Source organism: Capra hircus, chromosome 16 (assembly GCF_001704415.2).
Source record: "Capra hircus breed San Clemente chromosome 16, ASM170441v1, whole genome shotgun sequence".
In the NCBI taxonomy this organism is placed as follows: Eukaryota; Metazoa; Chordata; class Mammalia; order Artiodactyla; family Bovidae; genus Capra; species Capra hircus.
Window position 1 is genome coordinate 71,831,839 of NC_030823.1, and position 25,078 is coordinate 71,856,916.

General features: G+C 38.0%; 1 protein-coding gene across 1 annotated transcript in view; it reads right to left on the minus strand.

Moving 5' to 3' along the window:
• Positions 1 to 25,078, minus strand: part of SYT14 (synaptotagmin 14) — a 136,279-nt gene that overhangs the window by 33,753 nt on the left and 77,448 nt on the right. The window lies entirely within an intron of this gene.

The window sequence follows — 25,078 nt, forward strand, 5'->3', positions numbered from 1 at the left end:
AGGGGAATACAGAATAAATAGGAAGCAAACAGCAATATAATAGACTTAAATAGAGCCAAGTAGGTGATCACGTATAATTTATTATCTGGTTTGACAAATGACTTCAAGGCAGAAGTGACTTTAGGGCTATGCTTATCCTTTTGGGCTCTAGTCTGTTCTCTAGATCTGAACTCAGTAATTCCTCAAAATCTTATTACCTCTTAAGTACTTAAGGTATTTTTTCATGTTTCCTCCAGCTTTATTCACAGGTACCTTTAGTGAAAGGGTTAATCCAGTTACCTTATCTCACCATTAGCGCTCACAATCACTCTTCCAATTTACAACCTAACAATACTTTTAAATATCCCATGAAATATAAATATGAATACGTAGCTGACATTTAAAATTCCAGAATTTCTAAATTCAAAAGATATTAAAGCCTACAATAGAAATTAGTTTTATTTGCAACATACCCATAGCAGAACTGCAAAGTTTTCAAGCATCCTAAAGGAACATTTAAAAAGTGTTTGGTAACTTTTCAAGACAAGGCATGTTTAAAAGTTAGGCAATATTATTTATAAAATTAATCATGATATTAATAATGAGATGATCCTAGAACTAGATGTAATAGTTACAGACTTCAAAAACTGAATGATTAAAAGACACAAAGAAGATCATTATATAATGATAAAGGAGTCAGTCCATCAAAAACTATAACAGCTGTAAATGCTGCTAAGTCACTTCAGTCGTGTCCGACTCTGTGCAACCCCATAGACGGCAGCCCACCAGGCTCCCCCGTCCCTGGGATTCTCCAGGCAAGAACGCTGGAGTGGGTTGCCATTTCCTTCTCCAGTGCATAAAAGTGAAAGTGAAGTTGCTCAGTCGTGCCCGACTCTTAGCGACCCCATGGACTGCAGCCCACCAGGCTCCTCCATCCATGGGATTTTCCAGGCAAGAGTACTAGAGTGGGGTGCCATTGCCTTCTCCAACAGTTGTAAATATGCACCCCCAAATCAGAGCACCTAAATATATAAAGCAAAAACTAACAGAGCTAAAAGGAGAAATAAACAGCAACACGATAAAAGCTGTGGACTTTACTATCCTACTCTCATCATCTAGACAGGGAATCTGCAAGGAAATAGCAGATACGGACAACACTGTAGAGTAAATGAACCCGACAGACATATAGAGACCGTTCTATCCAACAACTGCAGAACACACAGTCTTCTCAAGTGTACACAGAACATTCCCTAGGAAAGACTGTAGGTTAGGCCCCAAAACAAGTCTTAGCAAATAAAGAAGACTGAAATCACACCAACTATCTTCTCTGACCACAGTGGTATCTAAATAGAAATCAATAACAAAAGGAAAACTAAATTAATAACTACATGGAAATCAAACAACCTCTCTTGAGCAACCAATGGATCAAAGAAGGATTTAAAGATGACATTAAGAAGTTTCTTCAGACAAATGAAAATGGAAATACAGCATACTATAACTTAAGGGATATGAAAATCAGTTCTAAGACCACAGTTTATAGCAATAAATAGCTACATTAAGAAGCAAGAAAATTCTACATAAACAACCTAATTCTAGGTCTTAAGGAGTAGCACAGAGCCGAAAGTCAGCATAAGGGAGAAAATAATAAAGATTAAAGTAGAAATAAATGAAATAGAGAACAGAAAAATAATAGAAAAGATTAACCAAACTGGGAGTTGCTCTTTGAAAAGATAAAACAAAAAAACGGACAAACCTTGAGTAAGACTAACTGAGTGAAAAAGAAAGAGGGCACACTAGACACCTAGAATAAATGGAAAATATACTACCTACCAAGCCTGAACCATGAAGAAATAGAAAATCTGAACAGATCAATTACTAGGTAGGTGATTGAATCAGTAACCACAATTTTCCCATGGAGAAAACCCAGAACCAGATAGTTTCACTGGTGAATATTACTAAACATTTAAAGAAGCATTAACACTAATCCTTCACAAACTCTTGCAAAAAAATGAAAGGGAAAGACTATTTCCAAACCCATTTTATGCAGTCAGCATCAATGAGGACACTGCTAGAAAAGTAAACTACAGGGCAATATCCCTGATGAATACAGATGCGAAAGTTCCCAGCAAAATATGAGCAAACCAAAGCCAGCAGCACATTAAAAGAGTCATTCACTGTGATCTAGTGGAATTTACCTCGGGATCCAAGGATGGTCTAACATGCAAATCAATCAATGTGTTATATCACATTAATAGGATGAAAGAAAACAATCATATGATCATCTCAGTACACACAGGAAAAAGCATTTGACAAAATAAAAAATCAATTCATGATAAAAAAATCGGCCAAGAAGGAACATATCTCAACATAACAAAGGTCATATATGACAAGCCTGTGAATATCACATGCAACCATGAAAGTTTTTCCTTTAAGATTAGGAAAAAGACAAGGCCGCCACTCTCACCAGGCTTCCCAAGTGGTGCTGCTAGTCGCAAAGGGCCTGCCTGCCCGTGCAGGAGACCTGAGACCTGAGCTCGATACCTGGGTGGGAAAATCCCCTGGAGGGCATGGCTATCCACTCCAGTATTCCTGTCTGGAGAATCCCAGGGACAGAGGAGCCTGGTGGGCTACAGTCCATAGGGTTGTGAAGGGTCAGACACAAGTGAAACAACTTTGCACACACATAACCACTCTTACCACTCTTATTCAACACAGAACTGAAAGTCCTAGTTAGAGCAATCAGGGTAAAAAAGAGAAATTTAAGGCATCAGAATTGGAATGGAGGAAGTAAAACTGTGTCTATTTACAGATTATGTAATTTATTTAGATAAAATCCTAAAGACTCAATCAAAAAACTGCTAGAGCTAATCAAGGCATTTGGTAAACCTGCAGGATACAAAATTAACATATAAAAACTAGTAGTGTTTCTATACACTGAAAACAAATACTCTGAAAAAGATATTTTTAAAAATGGATCCCACTTACATAGCACCAGAAAGTAATTTAATCAATGAGTTGAAAGCACTCTACCCTGAAAACTATGAGACACTGATGAAGGAAGTCAAAGACTATACAGATAAATAAAAAGGCATCCCATATTCCTGGGATGAAAAAATTAGTATTGTTAAAATATCAATACTACCAAAAACCATCTATAGATTCAATGTAATCCTTATCAAGAATCCAAAGGCTTTTTTACAGAAATAGAAAAAACACTCCAAAAATTTCTATGGAACTACAAAAGACCCTGAATATAGAAAGAAATCCTGAAAAAGAATAAAACAGGAGGCCTCACACTTCTTGATTTCAAGCCATACTGTACAGATAATAATTAAAACACTATGGTACTGATATAAAAACAGACAGAACATATTAATGGGACAGAACTGAGAGCCCAGAAATAAGCCCAAGTATATACGAATACTTGAAAAGGGGACTATGAATATTCATTGATGAAAAGATAGTCTCTTCAGGATATGGTTTTGTGAAAACTGAATGATACTGAATGAATGATACTGAACCCCTATCTTACACTTCTCAGAAAAATCAATTGAAAATAAACTACATACTTAAATGTATGATCTGAAACTGTCAAACTCCTTGACGAAAGCACAGGGAGAAAGTTCCTTGACATCAGTCTTGGCAACGAATTTTTCTGGCGGCCTGATACCGAAACAGAGGCAACGAAAGCAAAAATCAACAAGTGAGACTATATCAAACTAAATAGCTTCTGTGGAGCAACCAAATGAAAAGACAGCCTGTAAACCATGAGAAAATATTTGCAAGCCTCCTATCTGATAATGGGTGAATATCCAAAACATATAAAGAACTCATATAATTCAATAGCAAAAAACCCCCAAACAATCCAATTTAAAAATGGGCAGGGGACCAGAACAGACCATCTCTCAAAGCAGACACACAAATGGCCAAAAAGTACCTGAAAAGGTGCTCAACAACACTACTCATCAAGGGACTGCAAATCAAACCTGTGGTGATCTCACACCTCCCAGCGTTTAAAATTTAGATTATAAAAAAGACAAGAGATAACACTGGCGAGGGTGTGGAGAAAAGGGAAACCCGACGCAGTGCTGGCGGGAATGGAAATGCAGCCACTGTGGACAATGGCATGGAGTTTTCTCAAAAAATTAAAAACAGAACTCTTTATACCACGTGCAAAAGCGAAAGTGTTAGTTACTCAGTCGTGTTCAACTCTTTGCAACCCCGTGGACTGTAGCCTGTCAGGCTCCTCTGTCCATGGAATTCTCCAGGCTAGAATACTGGACTGGGTAGCCATTCTCTTCTCGAGGGGATCTTCCCGACCCAGGGATCAAACCCAGGTCTCCGGCACTGCAGGCAGATTCTTAACCATCTGAGACACCATATATTTCCTACCAATTTTATTTCTGAAGTCACTGTCTTGAAGACATCACGCGGAATTATTCACAACAGACAAGACATGGAAGCAAGCTAAGTGTTCATCACTTAGATAAATGGATAAAGGAAATGTGATATACACACGCCACTTTAAAAATGAAGAAAATCCTAAAACAGATTCACTGATTTGGGTGGAGGGTGTGTGGGGTGAACTAGGTGAGGGGGATTAAGAGATACAAACATCCATTATAAAATAAATAAGCCACAGGGATGTAATATACAGCACAAGGAATATGGGTCCTAGTATTATAATAACTTTTCATGCAGACAGATGGTTATTAGATATTATGATCATTTCATAATGTATGTAGTAGTGAAAGTATTAGTTGCTCATTATGGAAATGTCAAATCGCCTGAAACTAAGATAATATTTTTAGGCTAACTATATTTCAAATTTTTAAGAAGGAAAAAATGAAGAAAATTTGCCATTTGCCAAAACATGAACAGACCTTGAGAGCATTATGGTAAGTGAAATTAAGTCAGATAAACAAACACTATAATCTCACTTTTACGTGGAACCTAAAAACATAAAATTTGTAGAAATAAGAGAGTAGGATGGTGGCTGCCAGGGGCTGAGAGTTGGGGAAATGGGGTGATGTTGGCCAAAGGGTAAAAGTTTCAGTTATAAAATGAGTAACTTCCAGGAATCCAGTGTATAGCATGGTGACTACAGTTAATACCACATTACATATTTGATAATTGCTATGGGAGTAGAGCTTTAACGTTTTCACCATGCAGCAGTGGCGGTTAATCTCTCAGTTAGACTAGTTGTGACCCTATGGACTGCAGCCCACTAGGCTCCTCTGTCCATGAAATTTCCCAGGCAAGAATACTGGAGTGGGTTGCCATTTGCTTCTCCAGGGGATCTTCCCGACCAAGAGAAACAACAACAAAATGGTAAGTAAGTGAGGTAAAGGATGTACTAACCTTACTGTGGCAAGCATTTCATAGTATAGATGTGTATTAAGTCATCACAAAGTTACACAGTGCTACGTGGAAGTTATATGTAAATAAAGCTGGGGGAAAATCTCAGAAGTGGTTAAGAAGCATAGTTAGGTATAACAGTAAGGAAGATTCAAGGCAGCTACAAAGTCCATGAGACTATGAAGATTTGTCAGTACCACGGACAGCTGCATGCTGACCCAGTTTCTCTGTCTTTAATCCCAAGAGGCCAAAATTTATACCAAGATGCAATATTCTTAAGATTATACCTGGTGGCCATTTTAAAGACACACAGAAAAGAAATACCTCAATTATTTATGATGCAGAGTATAGGCATATGTTCTTCGTGGCCAAAATAAGTTAGCTGCTATCAGCAGAAACACATCATCATCACCATTATTCCTAAACGCACACCTCGGGACTGGCAAGGGGTCACTAACTTAAAAAATCTATTAAGGCCAAGCAGGCTGAGGAGGGCACCCTCAAGAGGAACTGGACACCAGCCCAAGCAGGATGAGGAACATGTCCATGCTGGGGTGGGGCAGAAGATATGAAGTGGTCACTTAGTGTGGGGAGAAAGAATCCAGATGGGCAGCCTGATGGTGGCCATCAGGTCCTGAGCAGAATGAGGAGGTGTGGCCTAGCCTGGGGTACAGAGCCCCTGGGCAGGGTCAGGAAGATGTCCTGCTCAGGGCACTGAGGAGTAAAATAGAATGGGTTATCAGAGACTTAGTAGGGTGAGGGCACCCATTCATAGGATGGGTCAGTAGGGGCTGTCAGATCCCAAACAGGGTAAGGAGGCTGTTTCCACAGACAGGTGATGTACTCTAGGGGTGCCACAGCCAAGCCTTGGCATGCTGAGAGATCATCCATGCAGTGGTGGGGGTGAGGGTGCAGACTGGTACGGGTGTCCGAGGTTGAGCACAGTAAGAGCTTCTCCACAGGAGGAGCAGACACAGGGATTTGGAGCCCGAGTTTGGGGAGGAGGGTGTGAATATGGAGAACGTGATGGCTGCAATGGATGCTGGTTACACACAAACAGATTGATCAAATTAGTGCATCAAGGACAGTAGAAGGCTTCTCAGTGTCAAAGAAGGTAAGTTACAAATTAGAATGAACCCTGCTGTGTTGAAGTGGAATTGGTTCTCTCAGTGTGAATGCACAACTTTTAAATGTAAATATGTATATACATATATATTAACAGAATAACAGAATAAATATTTTATATCTATGAAAGAGCCATGAAAGATATTTAGGACAGTTTATACAGTATGAGTCAGTCTCACTGAGTTAGACAAGCTAAGTTAGATCATGATGGTGTGATCACTCACCTAGAGCCAGACATCCTGGAATGTGAAGTCAAGTGGGCCTTAGAAAGCATCACTACGAACAAAGCTAGTGGAGGTCATGGAATTCCAGTTGAGCTACTTCAAATCCTGAAACAGGATGCTGTGAAAGTGCTGCACTCAATATGTCAGCAAATTTGGAAAACGCAGCAGTGGCCACAGGACTGGAAAAGGTCAGTTTTCATTCCAATCCCAAAGAAAGACAATGCCAAAGAATGCTCAAACTACCTCACAATTGCACTCATCTCACATGCTAGTAAAGTAATGCTCAAAATTCTCCAAGCCAGGCTTCAACAGAACATGAACTTCCAGATGTTCAAGCTGGTTTTTGAAAAGGCAGAGGAACCAGAGATCAAATTGCCAACATCCTCTGGATCATCGAAAAAGAAGAGAGTTCCAGAAAAACATCTATTTCTGCTTTATTGACTATGCCAAAGCCTTTGACTATGTGGATCACAACAAACTGTGGAAAATTCTTAAAGAGATGGGAATACTTGACCACTTGACCTGCCTCTTGAGAAACCTGTATGCAGGTCAGGAAGCAACAGTTAGAACTGGACATGGAACAACAGACTGGTTGCAAATAGGAAAAGAGTACGTCAAGGCTGTATATTGTCACCCTGCTTATTTAACTTCTATGCAGAGTATATCATAAGAAACTCTGGGCTGGAAGAAGCACAAGCTGGAATCAAGATTGCCGGGAGAAATACCAGTAACTTCGGATATGCAGATAACACCACCCTTATGGCAGAAAGTGAAGAACTAAAGAGCCTCTTGATAAAAATCAAAGAGGAGAGTGAAAAGGCTGGCTTAAAGCTCAACATTTAGAAAGCGAAGATCATGGCATCCGGTCCCATCATTTCATGGCAAATAGATGGGGAAACAGTGGAAACAGTGGCTGACTCTTTTGGGCGGGGGGCTCCAAAATCACTGCAGATGGTGATTGCAGCCATGAAATTAAAAGACGCTTACTCCTTGGAAGGAAGGTTATGACCAACCTAGACAGCATATTAAATAAAAAGTAGAGACATTATTTTGTCAACAAAGGTCCATCTAGTCAAGGCTATGGTTTTTCCAGTGGTCATGTATGGATGTGAGAGCTGGACTATAAGGAAGGCTGAGCACTGAAGAATTGATGCTTTTAAACTGTGGTGCTGGAGAAAATTCTCAAGAGTCCCATGGACTGCAAGGAGAGCCAACCAGTCCATCCTAAGGGAGATCAGTCCTGGGTGTTCATTGGAAGGACTGATGTTGAAGCTGAAACTCTAATACTTTGGCCACCTGATGCGAAGGGCTCATTGGAAAAGACCATGACGCTGGGAAAGATTGAGGGGAGGAGGAGAAGGGGACAACAGAGGATGAGATGGTTGGATGGCATCACCAACTCAATGGAGATGAGTTTGGGTAAACTCCAGGAGCTGGTGATGGACAGGGAGGCTGGGCATGCTGCGGTTCATGGGGTTGCAGAGAGTCAGACATGATTGAGCGACTGAACTGAACTGATATGGCACGAGTGTAAAATTATAGCTTCAAAATTTACTTTTTCTTTCATATTTTATAACAAGTGCTACTTGTCAATTCCCTTCACGGGCCACTGCCTCGTCATGGCGAAGGGGCTTGTACAACTCAATGCAGCTATGAGCTATGCCAAGTAGGGCCACCAAAGATGGATAGGTCATAGTGGAGAGTTCTGACAAAAATGTAATCACTAGAGGCGGGAACAAAAACCACCCCAGTATACTTGCCATGAGAATCTCATAAACTTAATAAAAAGACAAAAAAGATATGACATGGAAAGAAGGGCTATTGGAAGGACTCATGCTGAAGCTGAAGCTCCAGTATATTGGTCACCTGATGTGAACAGCTGACTCATTGGAAAGTCCCTGATGTTGGGAAAGATCGAGGGCAGGAGAAGAGGCCATGAGAGGATGAGATGGCTGGATGCCATCACTGATGCAATGGGCATGAGCTTGGGCAAGCTCCAGGAGATGGTGAGGGACAGGGAGGCCTGGAATGCCGGCAGGGCATGGGGTCACAAAGACTCGGACATGGCTGGGCAATTGAACAATGTTTCTATATTAGTGAGACTATCCATATCGAAAGGCAAAACATTTTTAAAAATTATCCATGTAGAAAGTTAACAGGAACCAAGTGAATTGTGAATATAGTGAACTGTTGGGCTGCTATCAAAAGAAAACCAAATTAAACTATTCTGATGCAAAAAATAGGTAAAAGGTGAAAATAGTAGTGGCTGATAATAGTAGTAATTGGTGGTGATGATGATGATACTGGCATAGCTAATATTTACTGAGGGCTTACTGAGTCCCAGGTAATGTGTAACTACTTTACACAAATTAAAATCTTAAAGACATTCATCACTGAGGCATTAGAACAATGATGATTTCAGTTTAAATGTATAAACACCTTGAACTTCAAATTTCCTTTTTTAAATTTTAAAATGGTAATAACAATTCTCCTGTGCCACAAAACAGACTGTTTGAAGATTAGTTCTGATTCAAAATTGAATGTTATGAATAATTTAGTGACAAATGAAATAGCAAAATAAGATTTATATGTTCATTAAAATATGAATATAGAAGGATATTTCTGAGAGTCTTAATGGAACTTCATAATGAATTCCCAAGCTATCAGAGTTATTTCACATGATGTTATTACTGTTGTTTTTGTACATATCCTCACAGAGCATTCAAAGTAGTTCCCAGGAAATGAAATGTTACTAGAAATAGCAATGCCTTTTATTTTACTTCATCACAATGTGTCCTATTACGGAACAGAAAAATTTTTAATGCTATTTTCATTCTTTACCTATGTAACTTTACAGTCTGAATTTCAGGATTGTCCAGTGGGACTACGCTATAAAGATGGCCTTGAAGACAGTTACGAGGTCCTTGGCATATTTTACAAAACTTATGTTCCTGAGAGATCACTGAAACCCAGGAAATGCTAAATTTGTCAATTTCTGAAAATTTTGTTATAGTATCTCCAGTGCCACAATAAACTTTAAGTAAACTGAATCCAAAGAAAATCTAATCTATAATATTCTAGGCTTTATACATAGTAAATATTTTTGGCAAAATAATTCTTACAGCCGTAAGTTCTTTAATTCCCTTTAAAATGTTTCTCATCTTTTTCTGTTCTCAAAATATGTCAAGCTTCTAATGCGTCAAGGAGGTAAATAATTTTAATATTTTATAATATACCTGAAATACAAAATTTTAAAATAAATCAGTCAATGAAACTTAATACTTACTCCGGTATGCAAAACAATATTTCCTCCTATTCTGGCCTACCTCAAAATAATTTATAAAAATTGAATTCTCTTTACAAGTATTTAAAACTTCTTGTGCTGATGATTTTGAACTAATGGATTCAGAATTGAGAATCACGATTTTCAGAATTTAGTTCATCACCAATTAAGCATGTCAGAAAGATGTCAACTGTGTGAAACACAGAACTCAAGACTCCGGAAGCAATGCACAGAAAAGTAGGCCGAATTCTGAGGAATTATCAAAGCTTCTGAAACAGGATTCCACCAGTGTCATGTTCAATCACTAAAGCTTTAGTGACTTTCATTTTCAAGGAATTTAAATAAACATTGTGTTGGACACGAGTTGGTTGTCTCCCTAGCATCCATTCAACACTTCCTTCCAGCAGTGAATGTACTCCCTTTCATTTCTTATCTAATGTGGTTTGGGAAGTGACCCACTGCTCAGCTCTAGGGTTAAATCTAATCAGTGCAGCCCATCACTGTAGCCATAGTAACTGGTTCTGAATGGGCATGTAGCCTAGTGAGACACATGAAGACAGCTGCTATAGAAAATTGATTATGAAGTTGACATATGGAACACAGATTGGGTAGGGAAGTAGAAAGAGAAAGAAACTAGGACCTTAGTGATCCTAGTGACTTAGAAACTAAGTCACTGGATGAAGCCATGCCCGAAGACACACCCACTATCTGGGTGGATGTTCCCTTACTGCTCGAGCCATCTTGAGTTTGGTACATTCTCTTGCAACTGACAAAATCTTAACTGATGCAAATATTTACTCAATTTAATCACTGGCTCCTCATGGGTAATTTCAGCTAACAAAATCAAAGTGTGGGATTGTCCAAAAAGGCATCTTCTCTTCATATTTTTACCATCACTTCACTGACATTTTGTTATAATTCTGCTCCTCCGAATTATTTTTTCAACACCCAAAGAACATACATTGGTAAATATTTGAAAAGGAAACCAAAGACAATAAAAGATGAAGAGATCTGATGAAATACAACAACAAAAATAATGTATCCTCTGAACTGACCCTAAAGTAAACACCTTATATATTTTATTATTAACATTTTCTATATAAGTGGTCTTTAAATTTTAATGTAGTTAATGACCACTTGGGGAATTTGTTTAAAATAAAGATTACTAGGCTGCTTCCCAGTGATTCTGATTTTGTAGACCTGGTGTTGAGCCCCCATCATTCACATTGATGTGAATGACTGTTAGAGCGCACTCTGAGAAATTCTGCTTTCAAACTACAGGACTTATTGAGAAGAGGGTTAGGTATTTGATTTGCTTCATAATAAATATTTTAGATTTTAATTTTTCATTTGAAACATTCTATTTTTGGAGTGGCATTTATAATATGTATGTAAAAATATGAAACAAACCCAAAGGTTAAAAAGTCTAAGTTCTTATTAAGAGAAGATGAAAACAATTAGGGTTTAGGGAAGAAGAAATACTTTATATGAGGGATAAACTTTTTCTTGCTTTAACAGTATAAGACAGCTGTTTACTATATAGACTACATTTACACATCCACTTTGAAAATAATTAGTGGCTATATACATGATCTGACCATCAGATTTTAAATATGCAATACTGCATACTTGGAAAGAGGGGGAAAATTTCATTTTATACATATTCTTCCAAAATGAACTCATGAACATATAAACCTGAAGTCAGCTACCGAAACTCCTGGTTGTAAACCACAGTGAATACTGTCAGTTGTCCACTCAACAGTCATTCTCCATCTTTTTACTTCTTGCTTGGAGAGCTCACCTCTCACTATGAAGACTAAAATGCCAGATATTTGCATTTCCAGTCTCTCTTGCTGAGGCTAACACAATTTAGTAAACTGTTAAACTGCTCTGAGTTGTGAAATTTTAGGATTTATAATGAAATAACATTTTATAATTCACTCTAGGATACAGGATTATAAAAGATTCAGAAGTAAATGATGAGAAATATCCAATAAATTGAGCAGTTCTAAAAGAACAAAGTTTGAAAAGAAATGGTACAGAGTAAATCAATGAGAGAATCCTCCTTCACTTTCCATGAAATGATTTTGGTTATGATATATTCTCAGTGGGATACCACTGTTAATTATTAGAAAGCATTTTCAGTTTTCATTTCTGGATCTATTTTGCATTTTTTTCCTAAAAATTACAATCTTGACCTTTAGGGGTTCTTAGAGATTATTACATCTAATAAAACCAAATTTCATGGGAGTAAAGACACTAAAAATTTTAAGTAAGTCTCACTTTCATGCATTGGAGAAGGAAATGGCAACCCACTCCAGTGTTCTTGCCTGGAGAATCCCAGGGATGGGGGAGCCTGGTGGGCTGCCGTCTATGGGGTCGCACAGAGTCAGACTTGACCGAAGTGACTTAGCAGCAGCAGCAGCAACAACACTCATAGAAAAATTTAGTCTTACATAATGATAAGGTTTCAAAGAGGCAGAGGAACCAGAGATCAAATTGCCAACATTCGCTGAATCATGGAGAAAGCAAGCGAGTTCCAGAAAAACATCTACTTCTGCTTCATTGACTACTCTAAAGACTCTGGATCACAACAAACTGTGGAATATTCTTCAAGAAATGGGAGTACCAGACCACTTTACCTTTTTCCCAGAGAAACCTGTATGTGGGTCAAGAAGCAATAGTTAGAACTGGACATGGAAGAACTAACTGATTCAACATTGGGAAAGGAATATTAAAAGGCTGTATATTGTCATCCTGCTTATTTAACTTCTATGCAGAGTACATCATGCGAAATGCCAGGCTGGACGAATCACAAGCTGGAATCAAGACTGTCAAGAATAACATCAACAACCTCAGATATGCAGAGGATACCACTCTAATGATAGAAAGTGAAGAACAACTAAAGAGCCTCGTGATGAAAGTCAAAGAGGAGACTGAAAAAGCGGGCTTCAAATTCAACATTCAAAAAACTAAGATCATGGCATCCGGTCCCATCACTTCACGACAAATAGAAGCAGAAAAAGTGCAAGCAGTGAAAGATTTTATTTTGGGGGGCTCTAAAATCACTACGAATGGTTACCGTAGCCATGAAATTAAAAGATGCTTTCTCCTTGGAAGGAGAGCTGTAACAAACCTAGATAGCATATTAAAGACTAGAGACATCACTTTGCTGACAAAGGTCCAAATAGTCAAAAATACAGTCATGTACAGATGCGAGAGTTGGACCATAAAGAAGGCTGAGCACTGAAGAATTGATGCTTTCAAATTGTAGCGCTGGAGAAGACTCTTGAGAGTTCCATGGACTACAAGGACATCACACCAGTCAATCCTAAAGGAAATCAACCCTGAATATTCATGGGAAGGACTGATGCTAAAGCTGAAGCTCCAATACTTTGGCCACCGGATGTGAAGAGCTAACTCACTGGAAAAGACCTTGACGCTGGGAAAGATTAAAGGCAAAAGGAAAAGAGGGCGGCAGATGATGAGATAGTATCACTGACTCAATGGGCATGAATTTGAGCAAACTCTGGGAGACAGTGAAGGACAGAGGAGCCTGGTACGTTGCAGTCCATGGGGACACAGAGAGTCGGAGAGAACTCAGTGACTGAACAACAGCTACAAATTGATAAAGTACAGAGCAACTAAAAACACAGACTGTAGAGCGATGGACTGAAATTCCTACTCTGCAATTTACTGTGTGACCCTACGAAGTTCAGTTAACCTATTATGCCTGTTTGGTATAAATTGGGGCTCATAGTACCTATTATCTATCTTCAAAGGTAATTCTGAGGATTAAATGACAGCAAGTACTTAAAACTGTACCTAGCACATGGACACACCATTCAAGTTCAAAGTAAATGAATGTTATTTGTTTTAACTTCTTTTATTAATGTAACTATTTTCAGAGATTATGTTAAAATTATTTTAACTAGAATTAAACCCTAGTTATAACTGACAGTGTCCTTGTAAAGCATGGACTACTTAAGATAAAATTTTTAGAACCTGAAAATTTAAAATCTGAGATCTCCTTTTCTAACAGTAACACTAAGCCTTTGCTGCGACCTGTGTTCGTCAGGGCTCAGTGAAGGACAAAGAAATGAGTTCAGGTATTTTAAGAAGAAAGAGATTTAATTCAGTTAAGTTAGGTGCTTACAGAACAGTAGGGAGAGCTGGAGGAGCAGAGTCCAGGCCGGTCTTGCAGGAACAACTCCTTAGAACACAGAAAAACTGACTCACCAAAGCATCTATTACATTTACCAAAAAGGTGGGGAGATACAGTATGAGTTAAAAACATAACTATTTTAGCTTCATTAAGGGATCAGGAAGTCATCACTGCCGTTACAATTACTCCTGAGCATCCACGAAGCTGAAAACTAGCTATTTGAATGTTGCTAGAGGGGGAAAAAAATACCTTCCCTTGAACTTGCCTGCCTGCAGCAGCAGGAAGATGGCCTCTGTCTCACTTCTACCTTGCAAATCATGCATGAATGCATCTAATTGGGAGAACCTGATTAGCATTCAGAACTCTAGGGAATCTGAGAGCATCCTCGGAAGCACAGGAAAGTAGAAAAGGCTGGGAATACTTGCAGATTGCTAAGCAATCGAATGTAACACAGTGACTTTGGGGTAGTCGAAGTCACTGAAGTACCTTTTTCTCATCAGCAAAATGGGGATAAATAATGATACCCATAGCGGGGTTATGATGAGGGTTTAAGAAAACAATAAAAATTATTCTTTTGCAATTTTGAAGCCTTAAGTTTCCAGCATCTAGCATTGCAGCTGAGAAGTCTGACGTCATTCTGATCATCATTCGTTTTTCTATGTTACCTGGGCCCTTTTAGGATGCTTGATGTTCTGAAATTTCTCTATGATGTGTCTAAGTCTGGACGTCTTCATTGCTTGTTCAGGCTCTTTATTTGGACACTCAGGTCCTTCAGCTCTGGAAAATTTTCTTGTATTTTAATACAGCTTCCTCTCTTCTGTGCTTGTTTCTTTTTTTAATGATTCACCTTTTAGTCATATGCTAAATCCTCTTACATATTGTGTCTCTTATTTTTTCTCTTTTTTTGGTAATTCTATTCTTTTTTTTTTTCTTCTCTATTTCTGGAAATGTCTTCTCATTTCTATCTTCTGACTAATGGATCAAGAAAATTTTTCTGTAAAGAGCCAGACAGTAAATAACTGTTTCTTCACAAGCCATATGATCTCAGTCCCAACTAGGCAACCCACTGCTGTAGTCCCAAAGCAGCCATGAACACTATGTAAACAACAGGAGTAGCTAAGAATTCTCATCACAAGGAAAAAATAAAATTTCTATTTCTTTAATTTTGTATATATACAAGATGATACACAGTAAACTTATTGAGATAATCATTTTATGATGTGTTTATGTGAGTCAACTCAAAACGCTGTACATCTTAAACTGATAAAGTACTGTATGTCAACTGCATCTCAGTAGAAATGGAAGAAAATGAAGGGTTAAAGAATAAAAAGAATATGTGACTGAGACCATATACTGTGGCCTGTGCAGCCAAAACAAAGTTAACTTTCTGGTGCTTTACAGAAAAAGTTTGTCCACCTTCGCTTTAGAGACCTGAAATGTCAATGGAAGTAGCATGTCAATTTTGGGCAGAAGCTTTAAGAGATAAGGCTTAGTTTGCTACGTCCTCTGACAACCAGCAAGGTTTCAGAAAGCACCTCCCCTCTCAGTTTGGACCCCAGAAGGAAGACAACATGGAATAGCGCCAAAACTGACCCAAAACGGACCTGCAGCACAAGCGAGAAGAAACCTCTGCAGTGTGTAAGGCACTGAAGGTTTCGGGGTTTGTCATCTCAAAATAAACTTGCCTAAAATCGCCTTGCAAGTTTTGCTACAGTAATAAATTACTCCATGTGCCTGCACTTCTTTAAATAATATTTATAATTGAGAGTTTTAATAATTACTCAAAATATATGTCTAAAAAGTTGGATCTTAAAAACATTCAAGGCTTGAATTATATTTGGTTCCTAAAAAAATTATTTTCCTAGTTACTTGCACAGACTAAGCACTCTTTGTATTGTTGGATCAAAGCACTTCTACTTTCCTCTCTTCCTGACTGCAATGTTTCTTCTGATTCTGAAACTTGAAAAACACAATGTAATACATTTTTAAACAGCATTAGCTAAAATTTGTCTAATGTTCTTTAATTTTTTAACATTTAAAAGTTCCTACTCTGTGCCAGATGATATTCTTTACATGGATAACTTTTTCTTTTTTAATCATCCCTGTTTACAAATGAAAAAAATGAGGCACACAGAGGTTGAGTATTCATCTAAGAACATCAGCAGATGAATGCATAAGAAAGCTGTGGTACATATACACAATGGAGTATTACTCAGCCGTAAAAAAGAATACATTTGAATCAGTTCTGATGAGATGGATGAAACTGGAGCCGATTATACAGAGTGAAGTAAGCCAGAAAGAAAAACACCAATACAGTATACTAACACATATATATGGAATTCAGAAAGATGGCAATGATGACCCTGTATGCAAGACAGCAAAAAAGACACAGATGTGTATAGCAGACTTTTGGACTCGGGGGAGAGGGAGAGCGTGGGATGATTTGGGAGAATGGCATTGAAACATGTATACTATCACGTAAGAATCGAATCACCAGTCTATGTCTGATGCAGGATACAGCATGCTTGGGGCTGGTGCACGGGGATGACCCAGAGGGATGTTGTGGGTAGGGAGGAGGGAGGGGGGTTCATGTTTGGGATCGCATGTACACCCGTGGTGGATTCATGTCAATGTATGGCAAAACCAATACAGTATTGTAAAGTAAAATAAAGTAAAAATAAAAAGTTAAAAAAAAAAAAACAAACCACACAGGAAGAAGTGGGGAACTAAGACATGTATCAACCGTCTTATATGCAAATATAAACTTGATCTTGAAAATCTAACTATTTCACCATTAAAACTGTAAGTTTGCACTATCCAGTAATTCTTTTTCTATAATTTATTTTCTAATTGAAGGATAATTAAACTTTACAGAGTTTTGTTTTCTGCCAAATATCAACATGATATCCAATAATTCTTAAACCTTTTATAGGAAACCACAAATGAGCCAGTATAAAGAATAGTTTCAGAACTTGAATATAGTTTAGGAACAACGACAGTTTTCAATTCAAAGAAAAATATATCCCCTCCAATAATCTAATATGAAAAATGTACTTATCATACATGCTATTTTCCATCAATTAAATGGTATCATATTCCTTTAAAAATGAACCAAATTAAAGTTTAATCAGTTTACTTTTTTACTGTAGAATGTGGATATACTGAGACATATAACTTTGGGAATACAAATTACATACTTTGATTATACAACATGAGATAATTAAAACTCTATGTGTGCCAGACTTAAGTCTTCAGTTCCAGTTAGCTCTCCTAGCTTTTCTCTGCTACAAAAGAATATAATTAGCATGAATCATCAATTGCCCCAAAGGGTGATGGACTGTAAAATGAACACTGTTAATAGGTAAGATATAGCCTATGTTAACAACTCTAGGTCTAAGATACAAAAATCATTATTTTTGTAAGACCAGAGGGCATCTTTAAACTATAAAACAATAAATAATAGCAGAATGATTAAAATAAATTAAGAATATGTATTTTATTTCAGAGTAAGGTGGTGCTAGTGGTAAAGAATTTGCCTGCCAATGCAGCAGATACAAGAGACGTGGGTTTCAATCCCTGGGTTGGGAAGACCACCTGGAGTAGGAAATAGCAACCCAGTCTAGTATTCTTGACTGGAGAATCCCATAGTTAGAGAAGCCTGGTCACAAAGAGTCAGACACGACTGAGTGACTTAGCATCAGTATGAGCCTGTTCTAAACCTGAATGCAGTATTTCTTAAGTTGATATTTCACTGTAAGAATATAAATGCATCAAATGTAAACTGCTTTTTAAAATTAAATTTCAGAAAAATGCTTTTGTAACTAGCATTTATCAGTTCTCTTTAGATTCCCACTGTATGCCTAAACAGCCATTACCTTGGAAAAGCATCATTAAACCCTGTCAGAGAAAATCGCTCAGTCATGTCTGACTCTTTGCAACCCCGCGAACTATACAGTCCATGGAATTCTCCAGGCCAGAATACTGGAGTGAGTAGCCTCTCCCTTCTACAGGGGATCTCCCCAACCCCAAGATTGAACCCCAGTCTCCCGCATTGCAGGCGGATTCTTTACAGCTGAGCCACAAGGGAAGCCCAAGAATACTGGAGTGGGTAGCCTATCCCTTCTCCAGGATATCTTCCCAACCCAGGAATCGAACTGGGGTCTCCTGCATTGCAGGCGGATTCTTTACCAACTAAGCCATCTGGGAAACCCTTACTCTTTGAATAACTGTCTCTAAATAGGCCTATAGCTATTTAGTTTTATAGTAAAGTGAGCCATGACTCACATTACTGTTACTATCTAGGGAACTGAATTGCATACATGCAACTTTCTCCTTGATGCAGAAATTTTTAACTGGGATCATTAGTTTATTAATTTATTAATTTATTTTAAATTACTTTATGGCAAAGAAGTGTAATCTATGTTGAGAAAATGAAGGTTTTTATTGACAATGTAGTGTGTTAATTGCAGTGAATATGAAAATTGGTGAATGATGCTGGGAAAGATTGAGGGCAGGAGGAGAAGGGAACAACAGAGGATAAGATGGTTGGATGGCATCACTGACTCAATGGACATGGGTTTGGGTGGACTCTGGGAGTTAGTGATGGACAGGGAGGCCTGGCGTGCTGCAGTCCATGGGGTTGCAAAGAGTTGGACATGACTGAGCGACTGAACTGAACTGAAAAAATTTTCATTTTATATTGGAGTACATAGTTGAGTAACTGTTAATTTCAGGCATAAGTTTTAAAAGTTATTTGCTAATAGAGACTCAAGCATGATTCTTAGAGGAACACACCTTTCAATGATAAAGTCTGAGCAGTAATTCATCTCTCTTAAAAATAATAGTACAAATATCAAACTAAATCAATTCAATCCATTAGTATAAAGACAGGCTGTTTTCAAGACACAGGGATTATAGAAATTAAAGGCTGAAAATACAAGGGTCTAAAATAAGTCAGTCATGAGGAAAGTTGATCATTCTTAGGACACTGTGGCATAACACTCCTGAATGAGAAATTATATAAGCATTTAAGTCCCTAATTAGGCAATCATGATTTAAAAATGAAATAATTCCTGCTATGTTTCTATTAATTACCCTGAGGTGCATATTTATTGAATTCCAGGTCACAAATTATTCCTAATAGAGTTGTTTAAAGCACGCTGCTGGGCTTCCCTGGTGGCTCAGTGGTAAAGAATCCACCAGCCACCGCAGGAGACACAGGTTCAACCGCTTGGTCAGAGAGACCCTCTGCAGAAGGAAATGGTAACCCACTCCAGAATTCTTGAAATCCCATGGACAGATGAGCCTGGAAGGCTACAGTGCATGGGGTCACAAGTGTTGGATACAACGGAGTGACTAAACAACAACAAGTGAGCTGATACCTATCAGGGAATAACGTTATACTGAACTCGGTAAGACTTTTAAAATGATTCAGTGAATCAATTTCACCTATGTTCTAGGATGTATGAAAAACATCAAATAAGGATAACAAGAGTATCCATTCTCCAAGTGGTTAAATTCTAGAAGGAAGATAAAAAATAAGTTAGAGAACAAGAAAACACATGACTAGCTGTAAAAATCAGCATTAGGGGCAATAATTGAGAAATATTATACACTATATGCACCTAGTCACCCACCCATCCACTCAACATTTATATAGCAGTAATCAGTACGGGTGGGCTCACTTGCTGGGTCAGTTGTAAAGAATCCGTGTGCCAGGGTGGGAGACCCAGGTTTGATCCCTGGATTGGGAAGATACCCTGCAGAAGGAAAAGGCTAACATCTCCTATGCTAGGAATGCACTCTAGCATTCCTGTCTGGGAAATCCCATGGACAGAGGGGCCTTGTGAGCTATAGTCCATGGGGTCGCAGAGTCGGACATGGCTTAATGACTAAACCACAACCAGTACTAGAATATTTGATTCTAGATAGAAAAGATCAACTAATTTAAATTATATTGGACATAATTGAATAAAATTATATTTGATTATATTTAAATTAGACTTTAAAGGAAATTTGAGATTTAAATAGACTCAAATTACGATTAAGTGAAGTTGCTCAGTTGCGTCCGACTCTCTACAACCCCATGGACTGTAGCCTGCCAGGCTCCTCCATCCGTGGGATTTTCCAGGCAAGAGTATTGGAGTGGGTTGTCATTTTCTTCTCCAGGGGATCTTCCCGACCCAGGGATCAAACCTGGGTCTCCTGCATCGCAGGCAGACTCTTGAACATCTGATCCCCAACAAAGCTAGCTCGTTAAATCATGATCGGGAATGACATTTTGGTATAGTGTTAGTTCAGTTCAGTTGCTCAGTCGTGTCTGACTCTTTGCAACTCCATGTGCAGCCCGCCAGGCTTCCCTGTCCATCACCAACTCCCGGATGTATATGAAGCAAATCCCTGATGATACTGCCATCTCTTTTACTTTAACATTCATTCTATTGGGTTGGTCAAAAAGTTGGTTTGTGGGTGTCCATAAACCCGAATGAACTTTATGGCCAGCCCAATATACTCACGCATTCCTGGCACTTCCTCTCCAACGCGAACTTCCATCATGCTCCTCCTCTTCAGAATCTCCTTGCTGTGCCTTCGGGCGCTCCTCATTTATGATAAACTCCTCCAGAACTTGAGTTTCTTCTCTGAACCGTCAACACCTTTAACTGAATTCCAATTCTTCCCTGAGAGTGTATCATTCTCCGCAGTCCTTTCACCCTGGTTATTCTCTCACACCTAAAATGCCTCAGAGTCAGGCAGCAAAGTTCTCTGCTGCTTTCGCAAACACTGTTCCTCTAAAATCATGGAAAAGAATAATTTTCCTTGAAGGCGCATGTGATTTTGTCTTCATAGTTATTCTGTCCGAGACATTTCCTCTTCATTCCCTGATCATTTTCTCTTTGTTTCCTGAGAATCACAATCCTTGATTAAATCCTATTTTATACTTCAACTTCAGCCACCATCTTTTATGACTCTCATGGGGATAACCCATCCAAGAACCTGGCCTCCTTTAACCAACTGGTCCATCTCCAGTGTCTTTACCTTTTATTCCATCTCAGCTGCCCACTGTTACACTTAGTCAGTCATGTCCAACTCTTTGTGACCCCACGGATTGTAGCCCGCCTGGCTCCTCTGTCTATGGGGATTCTCCAGGCAAGAATACTGGAGTGGGTTGCCATGCCCTCCTCCAAGGGGTCTTCCCAACCCAGGGATAGAACCCAGGTTTCCTGCTGTGCATAGATTATACTAATTAAGTACTGTCTCTACAGGAAGGGTTGTATGTTTATGAAAGAAAGAATAAAGTCTAATTATTAATCAATCACAATGAATATGTATAATATTATTAATAAATTTAATAAGTTGAATAAGAAATAAAACTTGAGAGGGGAAAAGGGAAGAGGCTATTTCAGACAACTGTAATAGGGAGATTACTATATGGTACCAAAAATGCATGTGAAGAAAGTAACTGGGGTTATAGTAATACACAATAAAATGAAACTGAAAGTTGCTCAGTTGTGTCTGACTCTTTGAAACCCCATGGACTGGGAATTCTCCAGGCCAGAATACTAGAGTGGGTAGCCTTTCTCTTCTCCAGGGGATCTTCCCAACTCAGGAATCAAACCCAGATCTCCCTCATTGCAGGCGGATTCTTTACCAACTGAGCCACAAGGAAAGAATGTCATATAAGCAAGTTAAGAGAAAGAGAAAAGTTCAAATTATGAGAGGGATACACCATGGTGGGCTTCCCTGGTGGCTCAAATGGTAAAGAATCTGCCTGCAATGCAGGAGACCTGGGTTCAATCCCTGGGTTGGGAAAATACCCTGGAAAAGGGAATGGCAACCCACTCCAGTATTCTTGCCTGGACAATTCCATGGACAGAGGAGCTTGGCAGGCTACAGTCAGTGGGGCTGCAAAGAATCAGACACGACTGAGCAACTAACATTTTCACATCATGGTAGGAGGGGTAACTAACAACACTCTAACTATTGAGTATAGCTTAAGAAATGACTAAAGCAAGTAAATACTATACCATATGGCTACTTCAAAGTTTCCAGTCAGGGTTCTTATTTGAAATCATTGGAAGCTAACTCTAAGTGATACAGCAATTTATTAAAGGGAGTGGGGTGACAAGAGAACCAGGTTTATGGCTAAGCTTCTGAAGAGCAAAATCTAAAATCATACTGCAGAACTGAGCTGGGGAGGAAATTTGCTACTGCTCCTACTGCGCACTTGAATGCCAAGGTCTCTTCTTTTCTGCAATTATTACTTAACATTGTTCAGCACCAATACAATTTCTGCAAGAGCAAAACTATTTCAGAATTACTACTGACTCGATATCAGATTCCTCCACCATCGGCCTCATGAGAACATAAATTGAGTGCAGCATCTCCTTCTCTGTTCAGTCTGTGCCGAGGTTTCCTGGAGGTGAGTATGAGTGGAGTGTCTAGGTACCTGCCCTAGCTACCAGTGAGACTGGGAACGTGAATTAAACAGCTTAACTGAGGGAGGTGGGAGTATTAATTGGGACTTCCTCAGACATAAGAAGGTTGCTGAAAAATTACGAAGAAGTGAGAAAACATAATAAATGTCCACAATTAAACATCACATACTAAGCATACAAAACTCACCTAAAAATCATTAACTTCTCCCTCAATATATATTAGTAGAATCAGAGAACAAAGTGATGGGTAGAACCTTAGAGATCATTTCTTTTAATTCTCTCATTTTACTAACAAGAAACCTGATGCCAAAAATTATTAATTTATCCAAATGCACCCAATTAGTAGGTGCAACTACTAATTAGGAAGAACACGTGCTTTTTAACCCTTTGTATATTTTCTACTGTTCACTGATCAAATTATATGCTTATCGTAATGTTAAACTTAAATCTTACCCTCAAGGAAACTCAGGGCTTACTTCTCAGAAAGTTAGTTTGGTGATACTGGTCATTTTTCTCTCAATGTATTGTTTGGATCAGTTTCTGAAAAATTAGCTATAAAACTAAATTATTTATGCAGAATTCTAATTTTCTATTATTACACATGGAAATGAACCATAATTAAGCTTCAAATATGCTTTAACCAAAGTTTGTAAATTTTTTGACTAGATTAGAAATTTCCCTTGCCAAAAGGCTAATAATATTCTTTCAACAAGAAGAAATTATTCAAAAGCTCTAAGAATAAATGTTTAATTATGAAAGTACCTCTCACTTGTATATTATTACATCTTACAAAAGTAGAACTAAAAATCACTGAGGGGATCAACAATCACATGATTTCTTTATACAGTTAATATCAAAACTTCAGCAAAGAGAACATTAACACTACAGAACAGCCAGAATATATACATTCTTTTAGTCTTTTATTTTTATGACAAGAAAACTGATAGAATTTGAAGTCTTAACCTCTCGATTGTCAAAAGCTAGCTGTTTTTGGTACAGAAGCCAAAAACAAGCAATGAGATTTCGAGCAGGTGGAGAAAAAAGAAGACAGAGAGAGTAACAATTCAACAGAGGCAGACTTCAAGAAGCAGCAGAGACTTCGAGAAGCATGGCAATGCAGAGGAAAAATTCTCCAAGAGCAGAAGATAAGTTTTGTTCAGATTTAAACGTTACATCTTAGATGCTATCTACTTAGCACTTTTTTCTTTTTGTGAACACTCCACAGAAATTAACTGTACTGGTTGTCAGAAATATAGAAATACAGAATTAAATTTAGGCCAATACATGTAATGGAGGTGTGTACAGAAATCATTTAGTTTGGCCAGAAGGAAAAAAAAAAAAAACATGTTAAAACCATATTATTTTGTATGGCTTCATTTTCTTTGTGAAAAGTATATAATTAACACAGAATTGGGAACAGAAAAGTCAAAGCAAATAAAGGAACACAAATACATACCTCTTGATGGTACAGGCATTCTCTTCTAATATAAATCAGGTATTTCTATACATAAGAATGCATTTTCCACAGATTAACTAGTAACCGCTCAGACCAAATAATGAGAAAGTTTAAAAAAAATCACAGTAAGAATTACAGAATATTTAGTTTTATTAAAAAGTTATCTTTCCCCTCTGAAATAGCGCTTGCATTTTTTTTCCTGCTCCCTTCTGATAAACTGCTGGCATCTACAGTAATTCTAAAATTTAAAGTGAAAACAAGCTATCATTTTATCCAATAAAGGATAAATATTATCTTAAAAACCCAGAGAGATACACTAAATTATCACCTTTTGGTTTTTAAAGACGCTGAAATCAGCTAGTTGAAAAGGTATGGTTCTACTGGGGATGAAGGTCCTATGAGATCAAAGGCTGCCTGGTAGAAGTTCAATTAAACTAATCTTGGACTTAACGCTTGACATTTAAAAGCTTAGAAACAATTCTAAAATAGAATACTTTCACTTTAATACACAGGTTTATTCCAAACCTGTGTATTTATGGGTAAAAATACTTCTTATTCAATTGTAAGAGGACTAAATATAATTCAAAATTTCTTTTTATAGCATATCATGGATTTTCTCATAATCTAAATAGCTATGTGGCATAGTATATCTTCCTGGTTTAAATAAGTTGTGCAGCTCTCCTGTGACCTGCAATGCCTTGTGGCAATTTAGTTTAAAATACGAAGAGAGACAGACAGACAGACAGACAGGGTATGTGATCAGAACCTGGAGGAAAAAAGAGAAGAGCTTATAGTACTAAACACAAATATTCTCCCAGAAACACCGTAAAATCTTTGTTTAAAAAAAAAAAAGTAGAAAGTATAACAAGGGCAAGGTTTTTTGAGCCCTTTAAGATAATTTCACAGCCGTTCTGGAAAGACCATCAGTTATGACCGAGGCAGGAGCATATAGTCTGTAAGAACAAGTAATTTCTACAGGGTATCAAACCAGACATGGGGCTAGATAGTTGTTAACATATCAACCTGGATTTAACATGGAGAGAAAACGATAAA